The sequence below is a fragment of the Cynocephalus volans genome, chromosome 2 (genome assembly GCF_027409185.1).
Source record: "Cynocephalus volans isolate mCynVol1 chromosome 2, mCynVol1.pri, whole genome shotgun sequence".
Lineage (NCBI taxonomy): Eukaryota > Metazoa > Chordata > Mammalia > Dermoptera > Cynocephalidae > Cynocephalus > Cynocephalus volans.
The window spans coordinates 5513012-5529292 of record NC_084461.1 but is presented as its reverse complement, the minus strand read 5'-3'; positions in this window follow the sequence as shown (position 1 = coordinate 5529292).

Genomic DNA, 16281 nt, shown 5'->3' with positions numbered 1-16281 from the left:
AAAGATGAAGCAAGATGATTCAACTGGACAAAGGAATGGTGCTCTTAGAAGCAGGGCCTAAAAGAGTCTTTAAGGATGAAAATTTAGAACACAACCATTCCTGAAAATGAGTAATAATGCCCCAAGGAAGAGAGAATTAAAATTTGATATAAATAAATATTTAAATGAATAATCTGATTGCATAATGAAGATCTGGCAATGTTGATAACAATGACATCTATGTACGTTACATTGTCCCCATGGCATCACCCAGAATTAAAGGTATGTAGAAGAATGGTTAGGACTGTGGTTCTAGAGACAGGACACCAGTTACCAGCTGTCCCACCTCAAGCAAATTACTCAGCCTCAATTTCTCTGTCTGTATAATAGGCTTAAGATAGTGATTACCTAGCAGAGGTGCAAGGATAAAGCGTGTCGAGCAGTGAGCAGTGGTCGAAACGCAGGAGGCATTCAACACGCTTCTGTCTTTCATGCCACCTCCCAGAGCACATTCAGGGGCCCCAGTCAGACCCAGAGCCCATTGCCACCCTGTCTGCTCTGACTTTGATGTCAGCATCTGTTTGTGGAGAGCACAGCTAGATGTCAGGATTCGCACGGCCTGCCGCCTCGGCTGTCCTGATGTTCCTGCTGACTTGGGCAGGTTGCTTCACCATTGTGACTCGAGGTTGCCCCTCTGTGAAATGGGTAGCCTTCCTGTCCTGATGTTCTTCCAGGACAGTGAGAAGATGTGAAAGAGGCACGGGCTTCGCGACAGATGATTTCTTCAAGAACAATTTTCTGCAAATAGAGTCACTGACCATGTCCTTGGGGAAGTACAGCAGAGACGTGTCAGCGCCTGCAGCCACACTGTGGCCTTTCCCTCCCTCGGTGCCTTCTTGCCTGCTCACCCTGTCTCCTCTGCCATTTTGCGTGAGGCCCAGTGTCAGGTCAGAGCTCAATGGCAAAATCACAATTTTTTGGTCTCAGATATCTCCTAATCTTCTTTGTCACCTGTAGTGAGTAGAATGGGGGCCCCCAAAAGTTGTCCACTCCTTAATCCCCAGAACCTGTGAGTATTATCTTATGTGGAAAAAGACATGATTACATGAAAGGTCATTGGGTGAGCTTATACTGGATTATCCCCAAATGCAATCACATGTCTCTTTATAGTGAGAGGCAGAGGGAGCTTTGAGATAACACAGAGGAGAAAGCCACGTCAAGCCTGAGGCACAGGTTGGAGTGATGCGGCCATAAGCCCAGGAGTGCCACCAGCCTGCAGAACTGGAAGAGGCAAGGGAGGATTTTCTCCTGCAGCCTTCAGAGCGTGCACCCTACCGATATCTTGACTTGTTTCTGGCCTCCAGAAGCATGAGTGAATAAATTTCTGTTGTTTGAAGCCACCAAGTTCATGGTCACTTGTTAAAGCAGCTACAAGAAATTAGTACATCATCTTTCATACCCCTTCAGCAGTAGGCCCTGGGCTCCCTCCCATGGTACCCAGAGCCCACTCTTCCACGCACAGAACAATCTGCAGAATCACTGATCCTGAGGCAACAGGACTTTCTATAACCTGCCATAGAGTGCTGTCCTCCTGATTGCACTGAGACTTCTGGCTGCTGAGGAACTTTAGACAGGACGCTCCCTGGAACCCCACATTGCCCCATGCCACATAGGTGACCACTTGGGATTTAACTACGTATGGATTTCTAGAATAGTTATTTCCTATGAAGGTGACTTTATGGGTTGTATTAATTTCTACTGCTGCCATAAAAAAATCACCACACACATTTTGTGGCTTACAGTTTTGTTGGTTGAAAATCTGATGGGTTAACATCAAGGTGTTGGCAGAGCTATATTCCCTTCTTCAGGCTCTTGGGGAGAATCTTACTCCCTGTCTTTTTCAGCTTCCAGAGGCCACTGCATTCCTTAGCTGTGGCCTCTTCCTCTGTCTTCAAAGCCAGAAGTGTCATGTCTTTCTCACTGACCATAGCTGGGAGAAGTTTTAAGGACTGGTGTGATAGGATTGGGTCTACCTGAATACTCTAGGATAATCTTTGCAATTAAAAAGGTCCTTAACTTAATCATATCTGCAGAACCCCTTTTGCCATTTAAGATAACACAGCCACAGATTCTGAGCATGGACAGCTTTAGGGCTGTTATTCTGCCTACCAGAGGTGTAGGCACTGATACAAAGACATTGCCGTCAAGGAGAAGGCCCTGATAGCATTGTAGATGTTTTGGAAACTTGCTGGAGCTACTTGATATGCCCACGATGCCAGACATCCAGGGGCAGGCCCCACTCTTGTGCTTTGCATGTGTCTGCCATGCCCAGAGCATTTCCCATGTAGGCATGCCCATCAGTCATTTTGCTGACCATGGTTCCGAGACTATCCAACATATCTGATTGGATCCCATTTTTATCCAACAGCCTTGGCTCTCTTACTGGACTGGCCCTATTGTGGCCCAGCAGGTAGGACCAGAGTGGAACATGGTGAAAGAGTTTCATGCTGTGATCTTCTTCTCCTTGGTCTTGCAATGTTCCTAGATCAGGGGTCCTTCTAAGACCCAAGTCTCCCTCCCTTCAAGATGGGGATTTGTGGGGCCATCTATGAATTTGCTTTTGTCAGTGTCTTGATTGCACGAGCTGAAATGATTTGTTAGTAAGGTGGGTTACTTTGAGATATACTTTCTATATGAAGGGTGTTTGGATCTGTTGATACAGTTGACTTAGTGGGCTCCCTACCACTAAAATGGAAATAGCATTAAATAACAACATGTAAAACCACAATTGTAAACAGAAAGGGGACCTAGAGAAATGAACTAGACTGAACAATCAAATATTTTTAAAAACCTTAATATGTAGCCTGTTTTATAAAAAGTTCTAAAGTACAAATTCCCTTTCATGAAAGTGAGACCCTCAGAGAATATTTCTTTCTTTAGGGCATGGAAATTATTTTTGCCACACTTTTCTAGATATCATACATCTCTTTTGGACTCTAGCAATAGAAAGCTGTTTCCAGCTTTGCGCATAATTTGAAAAGTCATTCTATTGTCTCTCATTCTTCACTCCCTTAAAATGACTTTTCAGAAAACATGAAAGAAATCTACAGTTTTACTTTCCATTGCTCACCGTGACTTCCAGCAGTTAAAACAGTGGTTCACTTTCTTAGCTTTTCATGAATGTCATTCCATGTAAGACTCAGAAGTGGAGACTCAGAATTCAAAGTTGTTTTCATTGCCTCAAAGGAAAAGGGGCTGCAAATGATATGGGGAAAGTTTTCTTCCTCTCGTGTTGCTATGATCTCTAAATGGTAGAGCTCAGAGGCCATATTTAACTAAGGGTTAGGGAAAGAGTGAGGGAAATTGTTTGTGAGACTGGGGAATGGCAGAGCAAGGTGGAGACAATTAATGGTGGCAAAGCCACTTGCTAAATTGCAGAGAGGGGCATTTCCAGTGTGCAAGATAGGAGTCACCTGATACATGCCAATGGTGATAAATACTTATTTCATGAAAAGTGATAAGTACAGTGGCACCTTGGTGTGCCTGTGCTGACATTATGCGGAGGGACCACACTAAGCTACGAAACAGAAACTTGTGATTTACTTCTGGCTTTGCGGTGGAACCTTGTAGACATTTTTAAATTTCTTTGTGTTGTTTCCTCTGTATTAGAAAAGTTTTAGTCCATGGGACAGCCAGGGAGCCACTATGGCTATAATATCAAGTATACACTGTCACCTTAAAGTATGATTCAAGGTGCATGTAGATTTGCATCAACCTAACGTCTATGTGATAATCAGTCCTGGCTTTTAGAATGACCCAAAGACATTGATCATGATTCCACCCGATGCTTATTTCCACGTCTTTTAGATACGTGGTAACTCTGCTCTTTATTGGAAATACTAGGCTGGATGAAAAAAGAACAGGGCTCAGAGTCAGCCTCCTGGGGCAGGGATTCCAGGACAGCCACTCCCTGATTGTGTGAGTGGAGGTGAATTCTTTGATTTCCAGTTAATCATTTATCAATGCGCAAGTATGTAATACAAATGATAATGTTTACCTTAGAGTGTTGTGTTGAAAATTATAACAGTGTTTGTTAAAACACTGTTATAATTTCACAATGATTCAGTGCCAGAATTAACTGATAATCCCATTTAATCATCACACTTGATTTCACATTTCACACGCAACCCTGCCCCAGTACAAACAAAGCTTTATCCATTTTTTACGATTTTAGAATTCTTTGCTGAGCACACATAACTTTGTATGGAGTTTTAGTTGAAAACATCTTTAATTTTTAGATTAAACTGGATTTTGATTCAATGTCAGGAACGGTGCCCACCTTCCCTAAATCTGCCTTCATAACATATCTAATTAAAGGAGAGCTCTGCTTTGTCTGATGACTTTCTTCTTTCATTTTTCACTTAATAGGCAGAAAGACTTGACTAATCTGCCACAGAATTATGACATATATGAATTTTTACATTAAAAGTGTAATCATGTACAATATTATGCACCCGTGATGGTTAATCTTATGTGTCAACTTGGCTGGGCCACAATGTGCTCAGATATTTGGTCAGATATTATTGTGGATGTCTCTGTGAGGGTGCTGCGGGTGATACTAACATTTAAATTGGTAGATCGAGTGAAGCAGATTGCCCTCCATGACATGGGCGGGCTCATTCAATCAGTTGGTAGAACAATAAATTAAGTAAAGCAAAAAGACCAGCCTCCCCTGAGCAAGACAGAAGTCCCCAGCAGACTGTCTTTGGACTTCATCTGCAGCATGGGCTCTTCCTCATCCCACAAGCAGATGGCCTTTGAGCTCAAACTGGAATGTCAGCTCTCTGGGGTCTCCAACCTGCTGCTTTCAGATTGTAACTGCTGGGGATTTTGGACTGGGAAGCCTGAATAATTGCATATGCCATTTCCTTATAATAAATCTCTGTATGTGTGTGTGTGTGTGTGTGTGTGTGTGTGTGCATGCAGACACATTTTATTGGTTCCGTTTCTCTGGAGAACCCTGATTAATACTAAAAAAAAAAAAAGTTGACTGGATACAGGCTGCTCTTATCCATCAGTAACTGTGATGTGCTCCATCTCATATCCTGTGCAATTCAAGAGCCTCGCCAAAAGCAGAGACAGGCCCAGGGCAACAAGGATGCTGAACCACAGAGCAGCACGATGAGGCAAGTGCAGGGAAATGCTAATAGGACAGCATTTTAGCATATTTCTAAGAGCAGTGAGAGGTTGAGAATGGTGACAGTAGATTTCAGTGGCATTCTGTATGCGTTTTCTTTAGAAAAACCAACAACATTTATAAAAGAAAGTGCCACATTTTGACTTCTAAACACCTATAGCAATGAGCTTTCTTTTGCTATGCATTTAAAACAAACAAACAAAAAATCTTATTTTGAATGCATCAAGAGATTCCAAGCAGATTGGTCTAAATGAAGAGAATATGTTCTGGGACAAAATCAGTATATAGAACTATAAAAATAGCATGATCTAAATAATGTCAACAATATATAAATGTTTTCTGTGTATATGCATGTATAGCATGTATATATACATCCATACACATATGCAAATTTTATGTAAATATTTAATAAATATATAAAAAACCCTAATTGTTGACATCTATCTTAGGATGGAATGCTGAACATCAGTAGCAACACAGTGCTTGCGCCGGTGAGATGCTCAGTGAGTGTTTATTGAGAGAAGTCTTTATATTTTTCTACTATTTTCCTACCATAAGTATTAGGAAATGAAGAGATTTAAAATGTGTATTGTAAAAATATGCCAAAATATTAAAAAACCTCTTTTGGATTTGTTTGGTGCAGCTGGATTTGCAAGGACCCCAGTCAGCATTCCAGACTCTGCCCCCCGCCCCCCAGCAAAACAGGGAGAACTAAGCATGGATGACAGAGGGCTCGGTGGAGACCCAGCACCAGGAACATACTGCCCTTCCGATGGGGAGATGACAATGCCATCTTTGTTGTCTGAAACTAGAGAGAAGCAGGATGGGCTGCGGTAATGCAGCCCCACCTGGGCCAGTTTCTCTGTCCACAACAACCAGACCCCTGTTCATATGAGCAATTTAGAAGCCCCAGTGGTCCAAGGGCTGGGAAGGAAAGGAAAGGTGTTAAATTCATTGCCAATGTGTTCCTGCTCCGTTAATGCAAACCTATGGCCCATTGCTGCTGAGACCATCCAGAGACTTGCTGAAGCAGTAGCTGTTTCGGTGTATGTCCCCCGAGCTGACACAGCTTCCTGTCCACAAAGAATTGTCACTTTATACCCCAAAATGTCTTATCTGTAAGATTTTAATTGTGAGAGCATGAAATTGATAGCTCAGTCTAGAGGAAATTGCCATTTTTCTGATATTGAATTTTCAAATCTACCTTTTATCTCTCTCCATTTGTTTATATCTATCTAAATAATCAGATAGCTAATATTTTAGTTAGTTTTAAAAATCTCTGTTCATGAGATAATTGATCTGTAATTTTCCTCTTCTATTCTCTGCAAGATTTTGTGCAAGATTGGTGTTACTCCTCTATAAATGCTTTTAAAATATACCGGTGAAGTTATTTGGCTCTAGAGTTCTTATGTAGAAGGTTTTGATTATGGATTAAAACTATTTCTACTATTCCTGTTTGTTTCTTCTTATGTTGATTTTTATAAATTGTGTGTTTTTAAAAATTTATATCAGTACCTTATACTAAATAGACAAAGATATCACTCCATCTTTTCTACCACACTTTCTTTCTATATTGTCTTGCTCTCTTGAATTGAGTCTATTCGAAGCTGGCTTCAGTCTTGGAAAGCACTGGTCTGTTTCTGCTTTGCCTTTACTCCTTGGCTCTACAACTTTAGAGACCCTCACTGAAGATCTGGGCTGCTTACCAAGTTCACTCCTCCATTACAAGCTCTGACGTCCAATTTTAGTCCCTCTCGGCCTGTGGCATTGCCACAAGCTCAGCTTATATGGAGACTCTCTGCTCTTTCCTGCCATTTGGCTTCTCTGCTCCTTGGGCAGCCCTCACTCATTAGCACATGTCTTGAGGCAAAACACTGCGCTGAATGTTGGGGTCAGCCTGTGCTTTCCTTCTTTCTCTGACCTTGTCTTATTTTATTTGAAAACTTTTAATTGACCAATTAAGATTGCATATACTCAAGATGTACAATATGATGATTTGATATATGTATACATTGTGTAATGATTACCATGAGCAAATTCATGAGCACATCCATTGACACCCATGCTGTACATTGCAGCCCCAGAACTTGTTCATCTGACGACTGAAAGTGCTTAACCTTTGATTTTGTCTTCTAACTTCCTCAACCCCCAGATAGAGCTCCAATGTCTTTTATGAGACTCAAACTCATCCTCTGCTTATTAATGAAAGGAAGACCCTTCAAGTGATTCACCTGTATTACTCTGCAGGTGTTATACCTCCTGAGTAATTTACCGTCTTCTGAATCGATCTACACTGTCACTGTTAGGTTGTGTTCATATTCTCACAGTAATAAGATGGAAATGCTTAATTACTTTGCCATCCAAGAGTTGAGGGTAAATTAAATTTGCTTTTTTATTTGTTTCGAATGCATGTATTCAGTGGAGATCATGAATAGGTAGAGGTGAGGAAATATGTGGAATATAGTTGAGAGGCAAAGTAAAAAGACTTAATTTCACCCAGAAAATTCTGTGATTTGGAGACCAAAGGTGGGATTAGAGAAAGTCTATGTAAATTGGGAGAGTTTTATTTTTCTAATCTGGATTTGTCAGAGCTAATGATCTGAAGTGTTTCAATAATTACAAAAGCAAGAAAGAGGGAAATGTAAAAAGATGCAAATTGCCTTATTCACACAATCGCACAGTACTTCCTAGACTCACAATGACGATTATTCGATTATTCGCATTTTTGTACTTTTGCTTGTTTTTCACGTTTCAAAGCGGCAATTTACTTCTCTGGCACAATGAGTGTTTTGGTTGGTTGAAATGGTAATGTGAGACTGGAATAAAGAAAAGCTGACAATCATGGACGCCCAGAACTTAAAATTAAGGCAATCTCTTAGTTGGGTGACAGGGCTTTTTAAGGAATGTCCAGTACATAATTCTTGTTTTGATGGAATAAGCTGGTCAATCACTAATGAACCATGAAGCAAACCCTTCAGAGCATGTTATACTGACTAGGAATAAAAAGTCTTTCTCAACTCCTGGTCACTCTGAACAATTTGAATACAACTTCTCCTCAACCTGTTGGTAGACAGTTGTCAAAGTCAAAAATTCTGCTCACGGTACTGACTTCAGCCTCCCACCTCAATGGCAGCTCCTTTGGTAAGATTTTTCCTCACTTATCAGGTTTCTAAATATTTAAATGCCTCTGGGGTTAGTCCTAAGTTCTCTTCTTTTCTCATGTCTTCTCTACAGTTCTTGCCTAAATGAGTTCATCTATCCCACTGACTTTAACTATCACCCAAATGTCAATCACTCCCATTCGTCTAAGTTCAGTCTTGACCTTGCCTCTGAGCTCCCACTGGTTGGAGATGCAATGAAAGTACTTGGACATATACAAATTGCCTCACGCTTGCTGTTTTCAGACATGATCCCTTGATCCCCAACAGCAGGACCTTGAAGTTGGGGCTGTATTTCTAGAGCATGTGGTGGTTTTTTAACTCCTTAGCCTTCAACACAACTTCAACACAAATGACTCTGATGGTCACTACTTGCTGTCCCCCCAAATGCATCTCCCTGTTGGTGTCATCTATAAAGTCCACATTTCCCAGCCTCATTTGCAGTTAGGTGTGGCCTGTGACTAAGTTCTCTCCTACAGAATGTGGGCAGAAGCAATGAGAGCCACATCTGTTTATTTTGAAGGCTAAAATATGAGAGACAGTGCTGTGTTCTTAAACATGCAGGCCTGCGTCACCATCTCCTTCATACAACCAACATTTGCTGAGAAGCAGCTATGTGTACGTTCTGCACTAACTGTAGTCATTTGATGTTGCACCGACATCTAGAATGAAACAGTTTATCCCTCAAAAGCCACTTAACTTTCTAGGATGGTCTTTTTGACTACAAGCTATTCCTGAAGCTCCTAAGCAGAATAAAAAATACATGGAATAAAAATAAAAAGATTTAGTATATTAGCGTTTTATTATTTTATCTGTGGCAAAGTAGCTTTGTAGAGAAAATTGTCATGGTGTAGTCAAAAAAGCACAAGCAGTGCTGTCCCAAGCCAGCAGCTAAAGTCTTGGTCCTGCTGCCTCATGGTTTTGCTACCTTCGTTAGTTCTTTCTCCTCTCCAAGTTCCCAGTTTCCCCACTGCACAAAGGCCCACCTAGAAGGATCTGTGCAATATGCTTAGGGAAGACGACTAGTTTCCTCTTTCCTATGCACCAAGTGCTCCAACCACCCACTGTTTTCAGAGTAATTATTACACTGAAATTTCAAATACCTAATCTTTGGTTAAGTATTTATATGCCTGAGGTAACTTTTAGTAAATACAGGATTTTTTAGTACAATTTTTATTTAAAATATAACAGCATTAGGAGTTAATCTCTTTCCTGGAACAGAATTACATTATTTGGGAACACGGGCCCCCCAAATTTTCCCATTTTCATGACACAGATTGTTATCATTGAAAGCTAGGTTGTTTTGATCCAAAACTACATAAGAGACAGACAGGGCCAAGAGCCCTTGATGCACATAAAAATAATTACATTTTTTCTTACACTACATGATTTAAGTATCTAACAGCACAAGGGCAGAAAATAGGACCTTAAAAGGTAATGGGAGTTCTAGGTAAAGCATGCTGGCTGTGGACACCAAGGGCCACTGTTGTATGGGGTGGCTGGCGGTGACCAGAATGGAGCCTTTGAAAGGATGTGCAGTGTTGAGCTGTCCCACAAGGGGACATTTGAATTTGTCATCAATGTTACATCTAGTTTCTGCTTCATCATCATAACCTTGTATTTATTAAGTTCCTGCATGCAGAGGGATTACATTTATCGGTGTCATTCTCAGCAAAATTTAAGTCTCACTTTTCTTTGAATGAGGGCTAAATGGGCTCCCAAATGGAGAGAAGCTTTGAGAGATGGAAGAAATACTTTCTGTTTGCAATGTGGAAAAAAGAAATGCCAAGCAATCATGCAGCTCAAAGGAGTGGGACCCCCACCCACCCTGCTCCACTCTCTGAGCCTTTGCACTCTGGTGGGCAGCAGAGGCAAAGGTGTGGATGTTGGTGGGATGACTGAATCTCCCTGCATCCCTGCCTGGCAGGAACAAGACACGAAAGGCAAAATCGCACTCAAGGCCAGGGATACTTGCCTGAAACAAATTACTAGTGTTGCTAAAACTTAGTGACAAGTTCGATTAGAAGAAGGCAGTGTGTGTGTGCGAGTGTGAATGTGGGCTCAGTGAACTTTAAAATGTCTACATGTGATGTAGATTACTTGGCACACAACAATTCCAAACATAGTTCAAAGAAAGTATGTTCTGAAAGTCAAAGTATGCATCCTGTGTAGGGATTAATACAAATATTTACTTATATATGTTTACATGTGCTCTTAAATATATTTATACAGATTACCATAACATTGTTACACAAATTTCATAGATACTGCACATCAAGGAAACTCGCACCAAACGTGCTCACACGCAGAGTGAGAGAGAGGTGTTGGCTCGGTCTGTCCCGCCAGCATCGAGGAGGGGCTCTGCTGACTTGGGAAAGTGAACTCGATGAAGAGCAGCTCTCAGATGACCTTTCTCTAAACAGCTAATTGCTTTCATCAATCACAGCTGTGGGGAACACACAGCTGCCCGAAGAAAATGGTTGTCCACGTGTTCTAGGACCGTAGCAGCAGGAGGAAGATATTGTGGCTTCCCGCCGGTGACTTTTCCCTGTGAATGTCAGATTTCACACACGCAGATAATTATCCTTCTGGAGGGAAGGGTGTGATAAATCATGATGCCTCCTTCCCCAATGCCAGAGGGAGCCTCTTCCTGGACAGCAGGAATATATACAGCCCATTTTATGATCCAGCCCCAGCAAAACCAGTGTACCTCAATGATCTAAAGGGCACATGGTAAACATTTTCCAAATGTTATAAAATGTCTTTGCTAATGAGGGTGAACTAAAGCCATGCTAGTATAAATGAGGGGAGAACGCATTGAGTAGCCCCCATATGCACCTATGAGGTGATATAGATAAGCCTTGCAGAGGGTTTGACATAGGACGGGGAGGGAGAGACAGAGAAGTCAAGCCTGGCTCCAGGCCTCTCATAGACAGGACAGGCTGAATGACTGCAATCACGTGGGGGTAGGGCAGGCAGGTCTGACAGGCTAAGGTGCCTGAGCTATGCGTGAGGATGCTGATGGAGATCTGTGATGCAAGGCACATTGGATTCACTGCAGAAAAGCGGAATCACCAGGCAGTTATGGGCATAGTCTGCAGAGCCCAGGAAGATGGCTTTGAATCCTCTCCCCTTTGCATGCTGCCTCTGAGACCTTAGTGTGTTTTTAACCTCTCTCTTGCCAGGGTCCTAATTTGTAAGGTGATAAAAATAATAGGATTTTTACAAGGGTTGCCTCATGAGTTGAGCCAGCTGAAGCTTGTAGAACACAGACTGGCCCAAAGCAAGTGCTCAGTTATGTTCAATGATGGCCAAAATTCATGTAATCCTCTTTCACACAACTGCAGACAAACTCAGCTCTCAAGCATGCCTATTATTTTACCTGTGGGAGTTAAAGCTGCAGACTTCAAGAATTTGCATTAGGAGACAGATATCAGAGACTAGCAGCGGGTAGACGAAAGAAAGAGGGGTAACTCTAATGTCTGCAGGGGAGAGAGAGTAAGAAACTTGAAGGAAATTGAGGCAGGAGAGTGAAGCGTACCAGGAGACCAGGTGTCAGAAGTGGCTGGAGCGGGGAGTGTCATCCGAGGGGCTAACCGCCACCAAGAATGACCCTCGTCTCAGTCTCAGATGTTCTTTGGCAAAGTGTTCCTCAAACTGTAATGAAAATGCAAGTCACCGAAGCATGTTATAGAAACGCAGATACTGGTTCAGCCAGCCTGGGCTGTGGCCTGAGATTCTGCATCTCTAACAAGCTCCCAGGAGATGCAGCTGCTGCCGGTCTGCTGAGCTTGTTTGGAATAGCAGGGATCTAATAGCAGTGGTTGCTTTTTGTTTTGCTTTGCTTCAATAAAGAATGAATCACCCGCCACTCAGGTAGCATATCTTATTTCTACGTGAGCTTCTCAGCTTTCTCCACCAGTAAGCAGGATCCACAGCCGACTGATCTCACTCATCTTTCTTTGTTTGCTGAGAAGAGTAAGATCAGTTAATTGGGGATCCCACCTACTGGTAGAGGTCTGTCTTGTCTGCCAGAGACCTGTCTGCTCAGGACTTGAAATCAAGATGTTTCCCCCTGGGGCATATTGCCCTCGCTGGGACAGTTGGCTCAAGCCTAGGGAACTAAGGCACACAGAGCATATTATCCTAAACCTGCTCTCAAAAACTGTCTGGGACTGAACCTTACTGGAGATCAGTTACTAACCACAGAGCCTGCAATTCTTAAAAAGCTCTCAGGAAGTGTAAACTGAATTCAAAAATCCCAAGGGTTTTGGAGGTAGAAAAGTCAAGTATGTGAATTTTGCCTTTTAATTCCATTCTTTAGGTCACTTGCTGTACACTAGCTGCATGGCAAGGTGCCAGATTCCTGGCAGTAAATAAATTATGAATGTAAAAGTCATAAAGGTAAATTTATAGATGGCTTCTGTTGCACCTAGAATTAGCATTTAAAAATTGCACTGGCCTTCTAATTCTGCTGTGTGGTCAGTCAGCTGCTTCTTGGATTAATCTGCTCTCTCGTGTGCTGCAGGCTGTTGTTTTCAGGGCATGTGCATGTCAATGTGTCCACCGCCTCTTGCAGGGAGACCCAGGCTTTAGCTGCATGATGCTGCATCCTGCATCACAGGTGGGGAGCTGGCAGTGGGTTTCGGGATGCGGAACAGGAGTCAAAAGGTAATTAATTGTCCCTGGGGACCTAGAGAAAGAACAGTTTGGACTCTGATGTCCGTCTTTGTTAATCCCTCCTAAAGAAGAGTGGCAGGTTCAGGACATAAACAGATTCATCATTTTGCCCAGATTATGATTAATCGTGTCTTAAGGAGAGGAAAACCAGATCCCGCTTATTGTAAATGTATATAAAGTGAACATAAGTTCCAATGATACAGATTTAAAAATTTATCCCAGTGATATAAACATAGTGATATCTTTTTAAGCAAAATCTTCTCAAAAATTCTCATTTTAAGTTCTACACTGGCATAATCAGTGACTATTTTTCGTTTGACATTTTACATCTGAGTATCTTACTGATAAACATGTCTAATTTGTGCCATCTTTGAGACAACTGGGGAAAAGAGCAGAAGGACTTTAATTCTGGGCAGAGCCCTGAATAAAAAATAAAACGATGATGAGAACGGAATTCAGGTGTTGGCAGCGTGGTGACCATGAGGCATGGCTTCCACACTCTCCAGAACTAAAGCCGAAAAATGGGCCAATACCGATTTGTAAGGTGGGGGAGGGGAGGGGTGGGAGAGGAAACATGATGTTTTTCATCATCCCTAACAGCACGATGGCGTTCCTCACCAAAAATGCTCTGAACTCAGGAGTGAGAACATAGTTCGCTCTGATCCTGTCTCTATCTCCCTGGGGACATGGGGACTTCACTGCTTATCCACACCTTGCCAGGTTTCCAGGGTCATGGATGGGAACCTGGCTTGATAGATAAGAAAGCACGCCAATTCTACTGCAGTGCCGTGGAGATTTAAGAGTCACCCTCTGTTTCTCCTCCTAATTTCCCTCTCCTCTCCTCCATCTGAGTCCTCCATCTCTGTTTACTTCTCAGCCCACAGCTGGCTCTCAACTCCTTCATGGCCCTGACACATGACGTCGCTGCTGGTCTGCTGGTTGTTCACCCCAAGGGCAACCTTCAGCCCTGACCTTGCGGGTCCTCTGTGCTGTGTTGGACACTGTCTGTCCTGCCCTTCTTCCTGGAATCCTATGCTCCTTTCTCTTCTGGGGCAGGAGGCTCTCTGCTCCTCTTTGAAGTTTACTAACCACTTTATCATGGTTTCCCTAGGAGCAACTTGTGTCCTTATGAATTTTAAATGTTGGTATTCTGGTTTCCACCTGCCCTTCTCTGCTCACTCGACAAGCTCACTCTGGGTAATTCCCACCCGTGTTTCACGGCTTATAACTCAAACCCACGTGCTGATGACTCTCGAATCTACTTCAGTAGCTCAGGCTTCTCTTCTGAGCTTTAGATTCATCTCTCCAATTGGCTGATGGGCCTCCCTCTGCTGGGACAAAGCATGGGCTTCTCCGACTTGAAATGTCCACAGCTGAGCTGATCTTCTTTCTCAAGCCGGCTCCTCCTCCTGAATTCTCTCATTGCGCCTCTCCACCAACTGCTCTCCCCAGCAGCAATCTGTGACCTATTCCTAACCTGCCTCCTCACTTTACCCTACATCCAGTCAGTATTCACGTTTTGCCAATTTTACCCTTTAAATATTTTTTTTTTTATGTTTCCCTTCTGCTATTTCTGCCTCTTCTGGGGCTTGGCAAGCTCATTGCTCAGGTCCTGCTCTCACTCGTAAGCCCTGCCCCACTCCAACTACCTTCTGCACTGAGATCAGCCTGGCAGATGTGACTAAGCCAACCACCTACACTTGCCATCCCTCTGAATTAGGATCTAGTAGTGACTCTCCAGCCCCTAAAGGGAAAATCCGATGTTTAACTAGTTGAGGACTCCATTTCCATCCTCAGGTCCATCCCACACCATTACTTCCCTCAATGCTTTACTTGTATATACTCTTCTTTTTCCCAACCCCAAGGTCATATTCAAAACATTTTACATCTGACCATGTAGGGAAGCTGACCAATTAGAATAGATGCCAGCCACAGGTTGGGGCAGAGTCCACATGGTGTGCTTTCCATGCTGCACAGGCTTGGGGAGGGTCTGGGCAGTGGGTGCACATGAGGGCTCGGAGCAGAGGACAGTTAGTGCCCCACACTTAAGCATTCTGTCACCTTTGCACCCAGTATGGCTGCACCTGTGCATACCAGCTGAACAGCAGATCTGTCCCCACACACCCACCTTCTCATGTTGCTTCTCCTGTGCTCAGATAACTCTTACACATCTTTAAATTTTAGCCCAACTCTGCTGTCACCTTGGGTCTCAGTTTATATGTCACTTTCTTGGAAAATCTTCTCACAGCCTCCTCTCACCACTAAATATATAGTACTCTGTCCTTGCTAGTGTTTCTCAGAGCACCTGCTCTTTCCTTTGTTTTCTTTCTTATAATTGAATTATATTTTAAATGTCATTTTTATTTTTGTATCCCTCCCACTGTACTGTGAGATTGATGAGGACAAAGTGTAAACAACATTGTCCAATGTGGTGCGTACACTTAGTATGCAAGCATGATTTATAAAACTACCAAAGAGGAGTTAAGTTTTGAGGGTGGAAGCATGGCTTTTGAGGAGTTTGTGATATCAGCAACTTTGCAGGCAGTGGGTGTGTTGGAAAACATACAAGCCAGCCCCAAATGTCCTGAGGTGTGTGTGCCTTACCTAGGCTTGGTGGCACTGCATGTGTGGCCTGGAAATTGTCTCCTTAAAAACTTCCAAATCTCTAAACACAGTGGAAATATCTTCCCTCCCTGCCCAGTATATCAAGTGGAATTAGGACTCTAAAGATGTTTTATAAAATATAAAATGATGCCTAATTTTAAGACATCGTCATTAAAGTATATTGAAGAATAGTGTTGGACTATTAATAGGAATGTGCTATTGAGTGTTTCGTTAACTACACTTTGAAGGATATGGCTTTAATATTAAGGAGAACTCAACTCAATCAGGAGAAATACTTTATCTCTTCCTCTTTCTTTAAAATCAGGTTGCCTTAAGATCCTCACCATAAAATGTCCTCATTAAACCAGGGCATGAATTGGGAATAAAAAGCTTCATGACCTGAGTCCCCCTTCCTCCTCAATTGCACAGATTCTCTGGGCTCTGGAATGGACACATATAGCTCAGGAAAGACTCTCTGGTCTGCACACAAGCAGAAACCACCTCACATGGTGCAGATAGAGCAAACGCATCCAGAAGGGAGCAGAGAAATGAGCCTCTGTTGGGCTCCATCTTCTCGCAAAGTGGGCTCTGGATTAGCAGAGAAGAGAGAATGTAGGAGGAGTGGAGCCGCTCCGTGCTTGGCTGACAAAAGGAAGCAGGGGA